Source organism: Acipenser ruthenus, chromosome 19 (genome assembly GCF_902713425.1).
Source record: "Acipenser ruthenus chromosome 19, fAciRut3.2 maternal haplotype, whole genome shotgun sequence".
Taxonomy (NCBI): domain Eukaryota; kingdom Metazoa; phylum Chordata; class Actinopteri; order Acipenseriformes; family Acipenseridae; genus Acipenser; species Acipenser ruthenus.
The window spans coordinates 25,578,901-25,597,661 of NC_081207.1; the positions used below are offsets into that span (position 1 = coordinate 25,578,901).

The following is an 18,761-nucleotide window of genomic DNA, read 5'->3' on the forward strand; positions in this document are numbered from 1 at the left end:
AGAACACTCTAGTTACTCATAACAACTGAGGGGCATTCAGATCTGCCCATATACTGTACACTCTTACAATAATCCTAGAATCTGACTACATGAGGACAAATGGCTCACTATCAATAGGCCTTGAGAAGGACAAAAACAAACATGTTGCTTATATATCAACCAACTTTCACATCTGCAGGGAGACAAACAGTTAAAAATAACCACATTTCATTTCTGGTGTTAACAGACAGGCACACCAACTCCCGCAGTCTGTTTATTCCAGCCTGAATATAGGTGCCTTATAAGAGAAAGTAAACACTGCATTAGCGGTGCAGAAGCAGTCTGTCCCTCCCCTTGCCCTCGCTGGGCTGTGTACGGGAGGTAATTGAAGCAAAGGGCTTCCTGCAGTCACCGGGGGTCCTTCTCTCACACAGTTGCGCAGCTTATTAATATTCACCTGCAGCCCTGGTGCACGAAATCAGCTGCTTTCTTCAACAAGATCCCTCCCACACAGCCATGTAATTACACTTCACAAAACAAGGGGCGAGCTACCGCATACATTCCAGCACACAGGAACCCAGAAGAGCATTTAAAACATTCTGTAGAAGAGCCTACATAGTCTAAGACATCTGAAATAATAATGTGCATCCTCATTTCATTACCACATCCCACTTAACCCTCCTAATTATGCTTAGATTCCGTTAGATCTGTCTAACGGGTAATCTTGGGGGGCAACAGGCAAATTTCATTCAGTCTGATCCACAATGAACATTGTGTTACTTAATAAAACCTTGTAAAACAATACATAGCTACCACCCTCAGGGAGTTTATTAGATTGTTTCATTAAATGCCACATCATTTAAAAACAGGTCTTTCATCACAAGCTTTGATGTTTATTTGTTCTTTTTATGAAACTCACACAGCAGATCCAAAAAGTCACACAAATCAGAATTACTCAGTTGTTAGTACCATCAGGCTGTCAAATAACAGTTCCACCCCTACAGCTGCATGAACCTACAGGTGAGACTTAATCATACTGTATTTAGTGCAATCACTTCAGAGTAGATTTGGCCTGAATGCTCAAATATCAGGCACCTGGTCATTTCAGTTGCATGGCTAAGTGTCAGCTTTTTACCCTGCCAATGGTATGGGGTATAACTGCAAAAGTCACTATTATGGGTGCATCCTTCCCCGAGGCACAACAGGACTTGAGGTACACTAGAAACGCTTTGATTTGATTTGATTTGATATAAATCAAGTATGTAACTGCAGCTGAATTTCTGAAATGTCCACTAGTTCATTCTAATGTCAGTCTCCAATGTTTTGGATTTGACTTGGGTTTGAATTTTCTTTTCGGTTTAATGTGGAGGGATGATTACATCACTGGGTCTGACCTTGTCACACTGGTTTAACAAGCAGTTATTGACTCTCTAGAACAGCAGTAACCACTAGATGGAGCTGTTGGTTTCCTTTACCACACTTAGCGACTGCTGATTCTGAATGTCAGGATTCCTGCAGGAAGTGACCTCAGCAGCAGATGCGCTGGTACTAGACTGGGTAGAAGGGTTTGAGCAGTTCCTTCTTGTTGACTTGGGTGAGCCCTGTGGGGATGGTGTAGGATGTCATGTGCTCCCTGAAAAAACACAACAAGCAAACGCGGGAATTAGAAACCAGGAAAGCGGCTTCCGTTTGAAAAAAAGAGGTAGTTTAGTTTTGTTTCATTGAAAAGAAGCGATGGCATCTTTAATAAGTCAAACAGACTAGGGGTGTTCAATTCTGTTTAATTTCCTAGATGTTCTAACTTCTGGAATAACCCTTTTTAAAATGCCTAACCTTTATTTATTTTGAACCTTTAGTCTATTTGGATCGTAACTCATCAGAAAAGCCATCATGCCATGCTCAGCAATATTTATAATCTTTTTTGTGTGTATGGAAAAACAATTAATATTACCTATATTATAAATTAGCCATACACTGTATATGTGTATGGGAGCAGTTTACTGGCAGCAGTGTGGAGTAGTGGTTAGGGCTCTGGACTCTTGACCGGAGGGTTGTGGGTGCAATCCCAGGTGGGGGACACTGCTGTTGTACCCTTGAGCAAGGTACTTTACCTAGATTGCTCCAGTAAAAACCCAACTGTATAAATAGGTAATTGTATGTAAAAATAATGTGATATCTTGTAACAATTGTAAGTCGCCCTGGATAAGGGTGTCAGCTTAGAAATAGATAATAATAATAACATTTATTTGACATGCATATTTTTGACAAAAGTTTAAACACATAAGCAAAAAATTTTAAAGTATGAACTCAAAATCTTAATACCGCTAAAAGTTTTGCCACCTTATAATGACCCTTATTCCCCTGAAATTGGACAGAACGATGAAGCAGCATATTTGGGGACCTACAACAATGACATCACAAAATTGGGCTAAAGCACAATGCAGTAAATTATGGGACATGTAGTCCTGGAGAAGCAGGATGCATCTTTTTGCTCGTTTTCTTTGTAAACATTTTTATCCATCCTTCTTCTTTTATCAAGCAAGATGGCTACGCTGACAGAAATGCAAGATGACAACCACAGAGAATGCACTGAGGAGTGAGCATCAAGGAACTTGCTCATCTCTCTTTTCTCTCTATCTCTGTCTATCCTGCGGCGCTGCCTGCCTCTGACAAGCAGGTCACTGGCACGGACGCTAATCCACCATGCTAGACAAGCTAGGGCCAGTGCCGTCCTCCGCTGCCCTGCGCCACCCTGCCATATGGAGTGCCAGCGCGCAGGCCACCTGCTGTTGGCCAGGACACAGATCTGAGGCGATGGGCCCCACAGACATCCCACTGAAAAGGGGACATGTGTCTCCTGCCAGTGCTTGTGTCAGGGGCAAAACTAACGCAAGTGACATTTAAAACAGCAGCAAGTGCAGCACAGGCAGACACTGAAGCACGATGCCTGGGAGACAGAGAGGAGGAGGAGGAGAACTCTGGAATATGAATGTGGAATTCTTCACAGCCTTCTAATTTCACACCCTGGGGCCAGACAAGTTTCACTCAATACACAAACACAAGCACGGGTGACCTGTTATTATTATTATTATTATTATTATTATTATTATTATTATTATTATTATTATTACAATATGTATTTGTTAAATATTTCCTTTCTGGAAATGCCAAACTTTCATTTGCAGGCTTTCAGGAATACTGCTGGGAACCCTTCTCATTTATGGGCACTCAAATTATTCAGTAAGAAAAGCAAAACCCAATGCCACCAGCAATGCATTGTTCTAATTATTATCATTGTTGTTATGCTGGAATGCTCCTACCAGGCCTAGGTCTTCAGCTCCTGTAGTGACAGGCTCCGCCCCTGCCTCAGCTCCACCACGGCTGTCACTCGCTGACCCCAGGTCGCGTCGGGGGCCCCAATCACTGCCACGTCTGAGGGAACGCCACATAATCACCACGGTGAAAGCACCCACATAGGAACATGGTATTTCAGTCACTTCCATTTAGAATTATAGCATCAGGATTCTTTAGGTTACATTAGTAGTTTTTGTTGGTAATTACCTGAAATATGAGGGTGTGCCAGTAGGTATCGCTCCACCTCCAGTGCGCTGATCTTGTAGCCCCCACTCTTTATGATGTCCACAGAGGTGCGCCCCATGATCCACTAAACACCATCCTTGTAGACTGCAGTGTCCCCTGCAGAAGACAGGGGGAGACAGGTCTGGGTCATAGTATAAACAGTGAACCAACCCTCGACAACCATAATGATAGAGTTGTTTAGAATTCTTTCGCATGTGTGTATTCAATTCATTTGAAACAATTAACAGTTCTTATAGAATGATGCCGTGAGGGTTGGTTCACTTTGGAAATTGGTGTAAAATACAGACATTATTATTATTTATTTCTTAGCAGATGCCCTTATCCAGGGTGACTTTTGTTACAAGATATCACATTATTTTTACATACAATTACCCATTTATACAGTTGGGTTTTTACTGGAGCAATCAAGGTAAAGTACCTTGCTCAAGGGTACAGCAGCAGTGTCCCCCACCTGGGATTGAACCCACAACCCTCCGGTCAAGAGTCCAGAGCCCTAACCACTACTCCACACTGCTGCCCTTTTTTATTTGGGGATATATTTACCGATAAATATTCTCAGCATTTGGGAGTTCAAAGCCCTCTGGTGGCCACACAATCAATTACTCAGGCGTCTCTAACCTGGAAGGTGCTGGACCTATAATAACTTTTCTAACAGATCCCAGATTTAAATCACTCCATCACTGAATAAAACATACAGTAGTGTGCAGTTGTCAGACACCAGATTTCTTTCTAATGGTGCATTTTCCCTCATTTCTAATAATAGCCTCTACTGAACCAATACTGGCTCTCCTGGGCAAATTGTTCAGAGCAGTTCAGCTTGAGCCCCTTTAATTACTTTCAGATGACACGGCCCAGATATCTACTCACTTCTGTGCTTCCTATTCTTCAAGAACAGGAGGAAATCCAGTACACTGGACTTCTACTGCACAGCAGTTTTAGCCACTCCAGGTTTTACTAGGATGTTAATAAGCTACAGACATATGCAGGAATCAGAGTGGCTTAGATTTTAATACAGTGCAAAGTTCGCAATACTTTGTTTTTTAAATTATGATGAATTAAAATACTAAAAACAAAAAAAAAACTCTACCTTAAATTATAAAATTAAAATAAAATTATGCAAGAAATCAAAGAAAATTGTTCATAACAATTTGTTTTCAAAATATTTGGGCAATGCATACACGAGAAAACAATCTTTTAAGCCTCTGTCTGCTTGCCTGCAAATCTCTTCCAGAATTTACACACAAACATACAGAACTTCGATATTAGGGGGGAAAAAAAGAAGGCTGAAATAACTTTCCCCTTTAACAGTCCTGAGTATTGGCTTACAATTGCAATTCTATTGACAAGACAGCCACACCAGCAGGCCTAATGTTATTTATGCAAGGAAAATAAAAGGGGAAGGCCTAGCCTAGTCCTGGAAGTAATTTAGTAATACTACAAAAAATACAGTGCATAGTATTAGTACTGCTTAATATTGTATAATTAAGTACTTCAAGTTACAGATGTCATTTATGCATTTTCATTTAATACAGTAAATCGTTCTCCCAACCTACAGATAGGTTTTATAATAAATGTTAGTGTGATAAGATGCTATATAAACTGTGTTTGTTGTTGTGTGATCAGGCTTGAACCTCTCTCTCTCTCTCTCTCTCTCTCTCTCTCTCTCTCTCTCTCTCTCTCTCTCTCCCCCCCCCCCCCCCCCCCCGGTTGCATCAGTGGAGAGTACCGCATCAATACTCGGCCCATCTGCTCTCATACATCACGCACTTCATTTCAGTTTATTAGCTGGGATAAATCATAAATATTTCATTATACATCACGGGCGGCTGTCGTGGGGAGAGCGCAATTCATCACCGCTGCCCTCTTTCACAGCTCCTCGACAGAGCAATAAGCTTTCCAGTCTATTAAACAAGATTGATACAGTGTGTAAATGTAGATATTGGGAATTTCTTCACAGTCCGCTGCCTTCTGCTGATAGGCTGTGACAAGCTGCCCTGACTTGGTAATTGAGTGTATGCATTGTACCAAAAAAAAAGAAATAACACATATTTAGTTTATGTTAATCGTTGCTTTTTCAAAGGGAATTTTCTTACAGAACAATGTTTAAATTGTGTAGCTTTGTAAATTCAATTGACTACATTTAACCTGAACAGGACCTTTGGGCGGCAGTATACTCTGTAAACACTCCTTGGAAACATATATGTTTACCTGTACATTTAACTAAAATACAAATACCGGTATATACAATATAAATATATGTTTTGTTATGAGGAACTGTTTTTAGCATTCCAAAGTGCTGTCGTCTGGTCACTGAAATCCTGGGAGGGTGGTGCAGTGATGACATGCCTCTGCTATGAACTGGAAACAAGCATACAGAACAGCACTGCATTTCAAGATTTACCATGGCAAATCTACACAGTAATTTTGCAGTTTACCATACTTTTTCCATTTGAACATCCATTTACTGTACATCCATTAACTATGGTTTATACCACACATATCACTGATTTACCATTTTTTACTATGCTTCACTGCTATACTGCTTTTATTTCTATACTGCAGTCTCTATACTGCACTCAGGTGAGGACTCAGGAAAAGAAGACAAACCTGCCTCTTAAACAGCCTTCCTGCTCAGACTGTGTAGCCCGTTAATGTCATGGAATGCTACTGAACTGACAGGACTATGAATAGCAGAGTCCTGCTATAGCAGGATGGACGGCTTCCTCAGAGGCCAGCTGGGGAGGGAGTTGCTTGTGAATTGTATGGATAAGCAGAGTAGTTTATTATCTCCCTTTTGACAAAGATGTGACGTTGACCATTCCCTAATTGTTTCGAGTCCCTTTCCTTCTCTCCTCTCTCCGTGGGTTTGTTTAGCTGGGACGTGTTGTTTTTATGCAGTGGCTTGGCAGAATACAGCGCTCTGTAGTGTAGTGAGATGACATGCCTGAAAAGGGCAGTGAGACAGAAGCCAAGTACTCCCGTTCACTCCCATCTCAGCAAACAACATCATGCTGACTGACACCCGTCCGTTGCCATGGGGGCACAGCAGAGAAGACCATGCTGCTAATACTCTGGGAACTGCTGGGAACAAAAACAAAGCATCCCCAGGGGCATAATCTAACGGGAATGTCATATCAGATCGAATGGATTGTAAACATGAAGTGAAATGCATATGCAAAAAAAAATGTATCTGTGTCACTGGGAAGTCCAGATGTTAAAACCATGTGGCAGTGAAATAGTTAATGTCTACTGGACACTACCTGTAATGGAAATCAATTGTGAATCACAGAATACAGCTGTGTAACAGCTATAAAGACACTATGTCAAAACATGTGCCCTGTATGACTGATATCGTCCAAAATTAACACAATGTGTCAGTGAAAGGGTTATGTTTACTGGACAACTCTGAGCTTACATATGGCATCCATTCCCCTACTGCAGAAAGTAGCAGTAGCATGGCTGTTTAGTTCAGAAAGTGACAGTTTCAAGGAAGGAGGGAACCTATGTGCCGGCAACTGTAGGTAATGCGAGCAAAGCGGTACACCAACAATGCCGGGTTTCTCATGAATCAAGAGTGTATCATTTAGTTTAAATTTAACATAATTATGCAGACTGAAATGACTACAGTGCACACTGATTGGGAGAGTGAAGTTGATTGAAAGCAAAAGAAAATTGGAAAATTGTTTCTAAAAGACAAAAAATATTGCAGCCTTCAATTCCCAAATGACCTGCATACTGTCAAATCACTTGCAGTTCAAAGAGTTCTATTGTGCAGACAAACTGTTGTAACAGTCTAGTTAAACTGCAGTCTGACTGCACTTCATTATTTATTCCAATGTAATGCCCTTCAACTTCAGCAGTTTTTCATGTCAGTCTTGCAACAGAGATGCATTATTATGCCTAAAAAAGACATTTCCAGCAAAACAAGTTGAATATAAATTACAGACCCTACTGGAATTAAATGAACTTATAATTAAGATATATGGGTGTTAAAACCCAAATGAAAAATCCATCCGGTTAAAATGCAGAACAAAATCACTCAATAGAGACAGATAAAGAGTATTTCCAAGGTAAATTGCAATCCTAATATTATTATTTGTCATCCTTAAGTTTTGTCATTGTAATTAATAATATAATAACCCTTCACACTTTGATGGGATATCTAATTCATCTGATGAAATTGAATTATAGAGGCTAAAATGGTTTCTTCAAGATTTAGTTTGTGTATGCAGTTCCTATAACTGCCTGCCAAATTGCCAACAGAGTCACACTCGACAGAACTGGTGCAACTTAACTGTAACTGTTGTCCACTAATGAATAATCCAAGACAGCCAAACTACATTCATTTGAATTTGAACCTGTTTATTTATTTATGTTGCTGTTAATATTCAATGGCATCAGGTCTGCTCGACCTTAATCGCTCTTACTTCTGATCAGTTCTGACATTTCCAGCCGTTGTCAATGCCTTACATAATAAATAAATAAAAGTACACATTGCTAACTCAATGGTGTTCAACTTAAATGGTGGTGCACCTAAATACTGCCATTGTTAAATCATTGAAAGAAGGGGACTTTGTGTGCGACTCTCTTTGATGTAATTTTGTATTTCAAAGAAAGTAAAATACGGTTTCTATCTATTGAATAGATCCCATGGGGTGTCGTAGTGTTAAGACAATACATTTCAGTTGCCTGACCAGTAGGGGGTGCTGGAGGGCAAGAAGGTAAACTATCTCCAGCCCATTTTCCTCTCTAACCTACATTTAAATAAAGGTCAATGCAGCCCAAACAAAAGAACTGCACTCGCATGACCCTGTGGTGATCCGATCTGTGAGGTGTATAACAATGCAAATTACTGCAGGTACAGCAGTTCATACAGCAAGACACACCATAGCAAGGTTACAATTATGAAGTCAAGCCCTGATTCGTACTGCACATTCTAAAGTCTCTTGTCGCTGGATTTGTTTTTGAGTTCAGCCTATTCAGCTGAGACCTTGCCTCACACAAGCATTGTTTCACCTGAGGTGAAATATGACATTGGAGGAGCATACAGTACTCTAAAGCTGAAGGCAGTGAAATAGTGCTTAAATAGGTTTTGATAGTTTGCTGGGAGCCATAACAAACTGCTATACCCACTAGACTTCAGAGAAAAGAGAAAAAAAACAACACTTTCTGCAGAGACACAAACAACTGCTATAAGTCTAGTCTAATATTCACCCCAGCCAGTGTAGACTTATTTGGCAGCTCCTAATCTGAAGCATTGAATCATAAAAAAATCAGGACTAGATTCTCCCAGTTTTTACTTTTTCAAATAATCACTTTAAATGTACAGTCCCAAGCAAGCATTTATATGAGCACACTCTACTCTTAAGTACTTTACTGGGGCACGGGTTATACATAATGGTGTCCGTAAGTATTGACACCCTGCGGTTTCAGATAAATCATTTAGCTGGCTGAATGTCCTGAAAGAAACAACGTCTAACAACAGACAAATGGTAACTAACAACTCCATTTCATAGCCAAAGTTCACGCTTTGATGAGATAATGGAGCACAAGAGATCAATTGAAATAAGAAGATGCTGTTTAAATGAGATATTCATTTCACAGAATTGTCGACGAGCGGAAATCATTCAGTCAGTCTGAAGATTACTCCTGATGACAAAGGCTTTCTTCTAAAGGAATGTAAATGTTGGCATGTAAAACTTAAATGTATTTTCATTTACATTCACTTCTAACAGATTAATGCATAGCGCACAGTGTCACCATGTGGCCAAATGATGTAATTGGGGAAAAGATTTCAATACACCTAATAGGAGATGGAAGATGCCCTGATTGGATAACCAAAACAATATTTCACACAGAGGTGTCCACTGTATCAAAGAAGGGCTATAGCGCTGCTGGCAAGAGGTTAAGACGATAAACCTCAATGGATCACATATCGGTAAAACATTGTATATACAAAAATAAATAATGGACATACAACAACTATAATGCATTATTATCCAAACTTTCAATGACAAGGAGGCATTTATATAACAAAAATATTTGTTTATATAATCAAATTAATAGTGTCAAATTGATATGGGAGATGCCCAATAAATACAAAAACAATGCAATGCAAATCCTGTCCCTTTCAATGGATCTTGCCCTCCAACAAGTATTGTACATTTTTAATACTTTTAATGCTGGTGGGTTGTGTATAAATTACAGCACTATGCTACACTGGGGTGAGGTGGGGTGGTATTAAAACAGGATACATGGTACTGCTCTGGGTTAAATCTCTGTTGCAAGCCATGCTTTTTGACTGTCTTGCACTTCCTGTCCAGGGTCATTTCACCTGGAGGGTGGAACTGTTGCCACTCCTTAACTGGCTTCTTCTTTCCTCTCAATCACCTACTTCTCTACTGACTGACATGCTTTCAGCCAGTAACATGCTTTGATGCAGAAGACACTATTGATGTGAAATGACCATGGTAGTAAAGCAGTAACAGACTTCCTGAAAAGCAAGGCACACAAACTGGGAACTTTCTTTAACGTAGTGCAGTACCAGATGTCTCTTTGTAAAATGAAAATGCTATTGCTATAACATGTGATTCCTGCACATTTAAAATCATGTAGCTAATGGAAGTGCAAAATGGGTCATATTTATGTAATTATTGTGTTAGCTACAATTTTGTACTTTTCTTGGAAGCTGTCGATTCCCACGCAATCGGACGGCGTGGATGGCAGAAACATGACTACGGAAAGAAATCAATTCTTACAAATGAGTGTGGAGATGCACGGACTGAGCAGCGAGACTCAGCGACATCTATGAAAGTGCCACTTACACTAAGCAGGATCATTTACGCAATTAAAACCACTGGCAGTCGCAAATGAAACCACCATTGATCTGCGGACAAGTGCCAAAACCCTCTTCTCTCCTCCAGCCTCTTGTTTTTCAATCCTGTCTCAAGAGATCCCGGACGTGGGTGGTTTGTTTATTCTCCATCCTCCACACTGTACTTTCACATATTTCATTTTAACTGCCTCTAAAAGCTTGAGCAGTCCTGTAGGACTTGCTTTTAGTCCCAAACTTTTAGACCATGTTTTATCTGAAATGCTACAGCTGTCCACTCTTGCACACAGGCAGTTTGTATGATATGCATTCTACCATACCTCAAGAGTTCCATTAGGAGTATCATATGCATTGTGAACTAAATATAGTGATACAGTAAGCATCCTATTTCTACTCTATTCTATTCTACTCACACTGAAAGAACAACTCAATTATCTGCAGCGGTAGCAAGCCCTAAAACTGAGTAATCAATACAAGATGCTACGTCAATAAGACGTAAATAATAAAACAGGTATTTGATGTCATTAAGTGGTGGATCCTACACACATTACATTTCTCTGTAGACTGTACGCATTTCATTTTTGTTCTGTGTACATCCAGCTCACAGAAACGAATTTCTACTTTCTTTTTCTTCTCCCTCGAACGCTTTCTTTAGCAAGTGAAAACTGTACCAGACACAGCAGTCGGTAGTCATTTTGTTTCTAGTCGAATTTAATGTACAGTTGATTAATGTAATTGCCTGCGTCTATTCTCACTCTGGCACCCTTCTTAAGCAAGATGTGACTATTAACAGGTTTACTTTGGGCGGGGGGGGGGGGGGGGGGAATATTTAAAGAAAAACAAAATTTAAATATTTGAAGGGATTTGATAGTCAGATCTAAAAAAGTCTGAACTAAACAGAGGGAATAGGGAAGTGGGTTGTCGGTGGTGATGGGAGAGCAGGAAGGGTTGTCTCATCCTGGCTGTGTCTGTGGGACTCGTGAGCCTGGAGCTGATTGCACTCATTACACAGCCTGTGCAGCTAATGGCGTGTGACAGCGACAAGCGGAGTACAGGCCCCCCGCCCCTGTAAGCTAATTAAACACACACTGCCCCTTTCCCCATCTCTCCCTCCCTCCCTCCCTGCAGAGTCAAATTAGATCCTGCACCTCTCCATAGACCCTGATTCTAAACACAGTGTAACTTTGTGAAAGAGATGTGGATGAACTGAAGTGCTGTGTAAAGGCGTGTCAGTGAGCAATACCTGTTTTAAACCAGCCATCTTCAGTGAAGGCGTCTCTGGTTTCCTGCAGCCTGTTCCAATACTCCTGGAAGACAGAGGGCACCCTCACCAGCAGCTCCCCCTCTTTCTCCTCCAGAAAACCATCGGTAACTACTTAACATTAAAGGGGAGGAACACATTTAAGTTTTTACCATGACATTTTATTGTAGTTCACTTTTTTGGGAAACTATGTGCTGTGTTTATTTAAAAGGGAAGTTCTTTTAGCTGAAAGATTTTGATTTCCTTTTATTTTAGGGGTTCTCAAGGGTTGGGTATGTTACATCTAGCTTACCATGGTCTCCTTGCTGTTTCCCTCAGCGATGACAGTATAGGAGGTGCCATCTTTCTTGGGGTTCTCCATGGTGATGCACACTTCAACTCCAGGCAAAGGGACGCCCACTGACCCAGAACGTTATAAATACACACAGATGTTCCATCACACATGCAGCCGACCAATAACTTTGTGATGGAGTTCGAATTGCAGTGTCTAACAGTGATTTAAACAAAATAATTCCAGTAAAGCTTACCTAATAGGTATTACTACAACTTCCTAGTTCTCATATGTGAAAGGACGGTCACATAAGTCAGGGTTGAAATATGCACAAGGAATGTTCTATTAATATTTCTTCACTAAACTTATAAAAATGCTACTAAAAAATGAAATGCACATTTACAATAAAATGCGCATCATTTTATGTTTAATATGGGTTATTCCATCTTGTTATTAAAAATGTTGATCTCAATGGAGATCAAAATATTTCTAACAGTCTGCATATGTGAATCACCCTGATAATATTTTTGGAACCCTTGCATATTAGGTAAGTTTGACTGGAACTACTCTAACTAGGCTGTTACCACATGATCAACAATATTGATAAAGGGTTAATTACTGTTGGCCACTCCTGCGAATGGAAAGGTCAAAAGCTATACTGTGGGTTAAAACATCAAATAACAATGCTACTGTACTCACTGTATCTAGTAATGCCACCTTAAATATTTCCTTAAATTAAACTTACTTATTAACTTAACAATTTTATTTTACTTTTGCAAAAAATTGCATTTTGGTGTGAAAATCTTAATAAATCAGTATGTGGGGGTCAAATTATTACCTGTACCACCAGGAATGTACTTAATAGAGTGCAGTGGCCTGAATAAAAGGATTTCACTTGAGACAAATACGGGATGTATTGTCTTACAGTAACAACATGAAAATGTTGTTATAGCAAGTAAGATCATTATTATATATTTTTTTAATCCTAGGTTACGACCATTTGAAGCAGGCCTGTGGTTTGACCGAGTCTCTTACAGAAAGGACGGAGAGTAGTGGAATGCAGGGGCCTCTGGCGACAGGCCTGTCAGAAACACAAATGAGTCCCCTGACTGCTCATCAGCGCGTCCATCTCAACCCCCAATTAAAGCAGCAGCAGTCCTGCCGGTGAACGAGCCTGGTGAGGCATAGCGCTGCTGCTCATGAATTATTCAGGGACCTTCACACTACGCTGCTCTGCCGGGATCCCAAACAAGAGCTGCCAAACTGGGGAGGGCAGAGCGCTGCCACAGGGCTAGCCACTGCAGCTCTGGAGCCCTGCCAACGGTCTCACAGCCTGTCCAGGGGGTGGAAAGAAGAATTTGAATTTGAATCTGGAGAGGGGAGCCCTGTCCTGTTTCATCAAGTTTACCCACAATATATTTACACAATAATTTCACCATGTCCTAAGCATTTACCTGTCATTACAACTGATTTACCATGCTGGCCTGTGCTTCAGTATGTTCTCATTATTCTTCTACTGAACTTCACTATACTTTGCTTGATATGCTTTTACCACGGTACACTGCAGTAAACTTTTCTAAAGGAGTATACTTATAAAAGGGACATCTGGACACTGCATAGAAGAGTGTATTTGGTATACCAGACCCCATAAGATAGACACACATACAGATATGCAAACTGACACACAGAAAGGCAGGTACTGTACCTGGTACTCGGGGTCCCTCGAGTGGGTTGGACAGTGCCTTACCGATTTCCATCATGCCATATCTCTCCAGCAGGGTGTGACCCATGATCTGTGCCCACTTCTCCAGGACAGGCTGGGGCAGGGCGGAGGAACCCGACACCATGAGCCTGAGGCGCACAGAACAAAGACAGTCAAACAGACAGACACCTAAGGGCGAGGGCATGGAGACACTCATAATATTGGGGTCAGTCTGATAAAACTGTGGTGAGCATTGAGATATCGGGCCCAATTCCAGTATTCCATTAATTAAAGATGCTGGTTCAGAAATAGTATTTTTTTCAGCTGTGCTTTTTTCGTGAATTTTCATAGTTTGTACCTGATTCTCTCTTGGCAGATGGCCCTCACAAAGCCCTGTACATGGGACTGAGTGAAGTGACACTCGTAGTGCTGGATCATCTTGGAGTAGATTGTGGGCATGGCCATGAAGACGTTGGCACGAGGAGCTGCGGAGGAGCCAGAGGCCAGGAGCTGCTCCCACACCTGAGAAACACAGAGAGGCTGGAGGTCAGATTCAGCAGTGCATCTCCATCAGTAAAACTGCTAAAGCATGGTAACAGTGCAGCAGACATGCAGTGATTACGTAACAGGGAGCAGCAGCAACTTTTCATCTTTAAGATATTGTGGTATTCTAAACTAAAATGTAAAATACAAGCACAAAGCTAAATATCTTTAACAACAGAAAGGGCTGACTGGGGAGATAATGTTAATAAGATATAATAACATGGATTTTAAAACATATGAAGGTTTGCTGACTCAGGTTATTTTGGTAAGCAACAGTTTTTTTCCCCCTTTGCTGCATAAACGTGATTCTACAAAATGTTATTAACAGTGATCTTTTTAAAGCAAGTGAAACACTGGTCAGAGCCACTCTGATTCTCACTGTATAAGAAGTTTAAAAAAAAATTAAATTCTGTACTCAGGTCAGCCCTAAGCCACTTTTATTTATTTATTTTTTGACAAATGTATTCTCTAAGCGTTCCTGACAGCCCACCTTCCCCCCATCCCACCCCCGCTGCATGGCTCAGTGCACAGGGCTGCGCACAGAGGGAGAAAATCATGAATTAATTGAAGGTGAACGACAGATTCTCCTTCCCTCCATCCCTCTGGGAAGCATGCATTTCCCTTCTGTCCCCCTCTCCCCCTTCCCCCTCTCTCTCTAGTCCTTTTATCCTATTTGCTCACTCTCAGTTCTTTTCTCATATATATTTTTTATAATGTATGTTTATCCCCCATTTTAGGGCTTTACTCCAACCCCATCCTTATAATCCACAATTCTATCTCAGCTATCTCTCGGCAGCCAGGTTTGGAAGTGCTGTTAGATTTAGTGTAGTGGACAAACTGTGCGCAATGTAAACAGACCTGTCCTAAAATGCACTATTCATTTCACTGTGGGGCTGGTGCTCAGTCTGTCTGGGTCTTAGAAACACTTCCCAGAGGGTGGGTTAACTCAACATTCAAACTAGGCACAAATGAAACTAATGAACTCGAGCACTGCCACATGCTGTGTGCTTCAACTCTGACACTTCCAAAGAGAGCTTCATATTTTAGCCTAGCCCAGCGAAATGACATTTTCTACAGCTTTCCATTTTTTAAAAAGTATTTATCAGCGGCAGTACAACACTGCATTTTAACTTTATTTTTACTGGCCATAATAATATGGAGTATTTATTATTTATTACCTGGGAGACCTCAAAATAAGCCCTGCTCCAGTCTCCCTAGACCAAAAATAAACCGTGTCATATGCTTACAAGCTAAAAGAATTGAATCTATTCAGTCTTGAACAAAAAAGACTACGCGGTGATGTGATTCAAGCATTCAAAATTCTAAAAGGTATTGACAATGTCGATCCATGAGACTTTTTCAACCTGAAAAAAGAAACAAGGACACAAATGGAGATTAGATAAAGGGGCATTCAGAACAGAAAATAGGAGGCACTTGTTTACACAGAGAATTGTGAGAGTCTGGAACCAACTCCCCAGTAATGTTGTTAAAACTGACACCTTGGGATCCTTCAAGAAGCTGCTTGATAAGATTCTGGGATCAATAAGCTACTAACAACCAAATAAGCAAGATGGGCAGAATGGCCTCCTCTTGTTTTTAAACTTTCTTATGTTCTTAAAATTCACTTAAACAAAGATATACTGTTCTGCTCTCCTTTTCTATTTTTACGATAGAAAAGCTTTAACTCATGTGATACAATACTTAAAGAAGAAGTGAAGTTTTACCATTGGAACATACAATAACCTTACTGCAAACTATTCCCTGTTGAGTCTTTCTGAGCAAACAGCCATGGACCAATGTCCTTCACAGCCATCACCTGTCAATCACCCAGAGTACACATTCTGTAGTACCCCCCCCCCAATCCCCTTCCTCTTCAAATCCTAAACCCTCATTCCTCAATGTCAGCCGATCGATTGATTCAATTCTACCCCATTTGAGCACCTCAGCATGGGCAGATACACAGCAACACAGAGCCATCCATCAAAGGGACTCAAACACTTAGTGTGACAAAGGGAAAGAGAACTCGAAGGCTGTCTCAGTGATCTAACCTGCGCTGCTGCCTGACGTCTGACCTGAATAGCTTTGTCGTGTGCTTTAGAAAGAGCTACGCTGTCAAACAGGGGATGGGTTTATTGATGTTTGTGGTCCTGCCGGTTTGGAGCGCAGACACAATTAGCGCAGACCACTGACAAATCACTGATAAGGTTAAACATCTATCGCTACACAAACACTGCCATCGAGATCCTTATAGTTTCAAGCATCAAGCTGTTAGACTGACCAAGTGCCCCTGCCTTCTTACAGAGCTGTATGATATTACTGTATACAATACATTCAGGGTCCTCCATGTTAAAGACAACTAAATAATTCCAGTAAATCTTGCCTAATGTATTGCCGTCATTTCTGAGCTCTCATCATTTTCCTATATAAAAGACACACGTTTCTTAATTGTATTTATTTCAAAGCTATTGGTGAAGAAAATGTATTGATAAACATAGTGCAAAACAGATGTTTCGGTCTGTCATGTGACCTTCCTGGGTGCCTGAGATACACTGCTGAGTTAGAGAGAGCACAGTAAGGAGCCTGCTTGTCCGCCCACCTACCTTGTCTGGCTGGAAGTCGGGCAGCATGAGGCAGGTGGCGCCCACCCAGAGCGGGCAGAGCAGCTTGTTGACGATTCCGTGGACATGGTGCATGGGCAGTGTGTGGAGGATGACATCCTTGCGGGTCCAAGCCCACTCCGACACCAGGCACTGAATCTACAGGGGCAGCAATACAACAACAACAAGAACTTATTAATAATAATACTAATAATACTACTACTACTAATAATAAATCAGTGCTTGTAAATCATCATTTAAACACTGTCCCAAATATTTGTATCCACCTTTTTTTTGTTTCTCGTTTTCATTACAATCAACGAAACGACTTGTTGCTTGTACATGATGCTTCACACGTTGTAGTAAATGTGAATGTGGTATACATAATTCCTAGAATCAATAAAATCAGCATGTGTTATACATATAGATAAGAAGCATACATACTGTATAATCCAGCCTGCTTACCATAGCCTGGATGTTGTTGTGAGTGGTCAGCACCCCTTTAGGTCTCCTGGTGGTCCCACTGACGGTTGGACTCAGCTCCCTGTCCCCCTGCTCTGCTGTCAAACTGCCCATGCAGGCAGGGGACCCCTAGTTTATAAGCCAGGGGCCCCAGTGTGCCGGAGCAGACGCTGCTTTCGATAACCAGGGCCCTCTGCGAATCCTGGATGACGTGAGGCAGGGTGCTTCCTGTAGAGGGGCACGGCGATCCCCCCACACATCCAAGACACCCACTGTGCCACCACATAGGAGGTATAGTTCGGACACAAAAACAAAATGCGTTCTCCATGGAGAGCTCCGCTCCCACAGCTCAGCACCTTCAGAATCTGCCTAGCCAGACCTAAGCTGCTCCTGTACAGGTCCCAGTAGCTATGCCGCCCCTACCATCCACGATCGCAAGCTTGTCCCCGAATCCTGCTGCTCTGGTGAACACAGGGGCTATCTGCCCCCCCAGGACTGCACCCCTGTGTGAAGGCATGATCTCCAGACACTGCTGCCCAGCTGACTCATCACAACGCCCTGCCATCGCCTGCAGTGTCTCAATCTGAGAGGATGAGCACAGAGGGTAGCAGCAAATTATAAAGTCTGTACTACGAAGCAAGAAAGCATTTTAGACAGTGCCAGGGTTAGTCAACTGGCTGGTTTCTGTCTTCGAAACATTTGCTATTTGAACCCCAAAAGGACAAAAATAACCAATTTATTTCTAGATTTATTTAAAGGAGTATTAACCAAAGCTTTAAAATCCCTTTTCTTATATTTCAAAGAATTGATTAATTTAAAACTATGCCACTAGCTTTTACAGTCAGAACTCAATCACTCCCATGGTTCTAATGTCACCTTGGTAGATGAGAGAGATTGACACAAGAGATATGGGTGTACATACCGGTACATTTTTGCCTCAATGACAAAATTGAACCACTCTGTGCCACATAATGTACCTTAATGTTTTCCTCAGTGTTCTCCAGAATGGCCCAAACAGTTATCACAGAAAGGGTTGCTCTTGAAATCTATATAATTTGTGCAGTCTTGGATATGGAAGCACCTGTCAAGTTCTGTCAGAACTGCTGTATTTGCCATTGAAACTGACTTGCAACAGAGAGATGCAGGGAAATACAGAATACATCTCAGGATACTACATGAATTTACATTACAAATGAATCAGTGATGAGAGAGACATAACAGTGTGCTATACTGTATATGGCAGGCATTTTGTATATCTATAGGAGGCTTCAGGTATGGGAGTTCCAGAAACTCCAGGGAGCTAATCACAACATTATTGCAACTCACAGGTGACATCCTCCCTCACCACAGCACTGATAAATCACCAGGGTGCCGGCGTGGGTCAGTCTCTCTGAGACAACCACACCTGCTCTATAAAACAAGCCCCGCTGCTGTTTACTGCACACATCACCAGCAGAAAACCCTGAAACTTGCCAGAAAACCTTAAAAAAAATAAATAAAGAAAACCATTAGGT

General features: G+C 41.3%; 1 pseudogene; it reads right to left on the reverse strand.

Moving 5' to 3' along the window:
• Positions 1-1,527: 1,527 nt before the first annotated feature.
• Positions 1,528-17,791, reverse strand: LOC117424477 (malonate--CoA ligase ACSF3, mitochondrial-like; annotated as a pseudogene).
• Between the last annotated feature and the right edge of the window lie 970 nt (positions 17,792-18,761).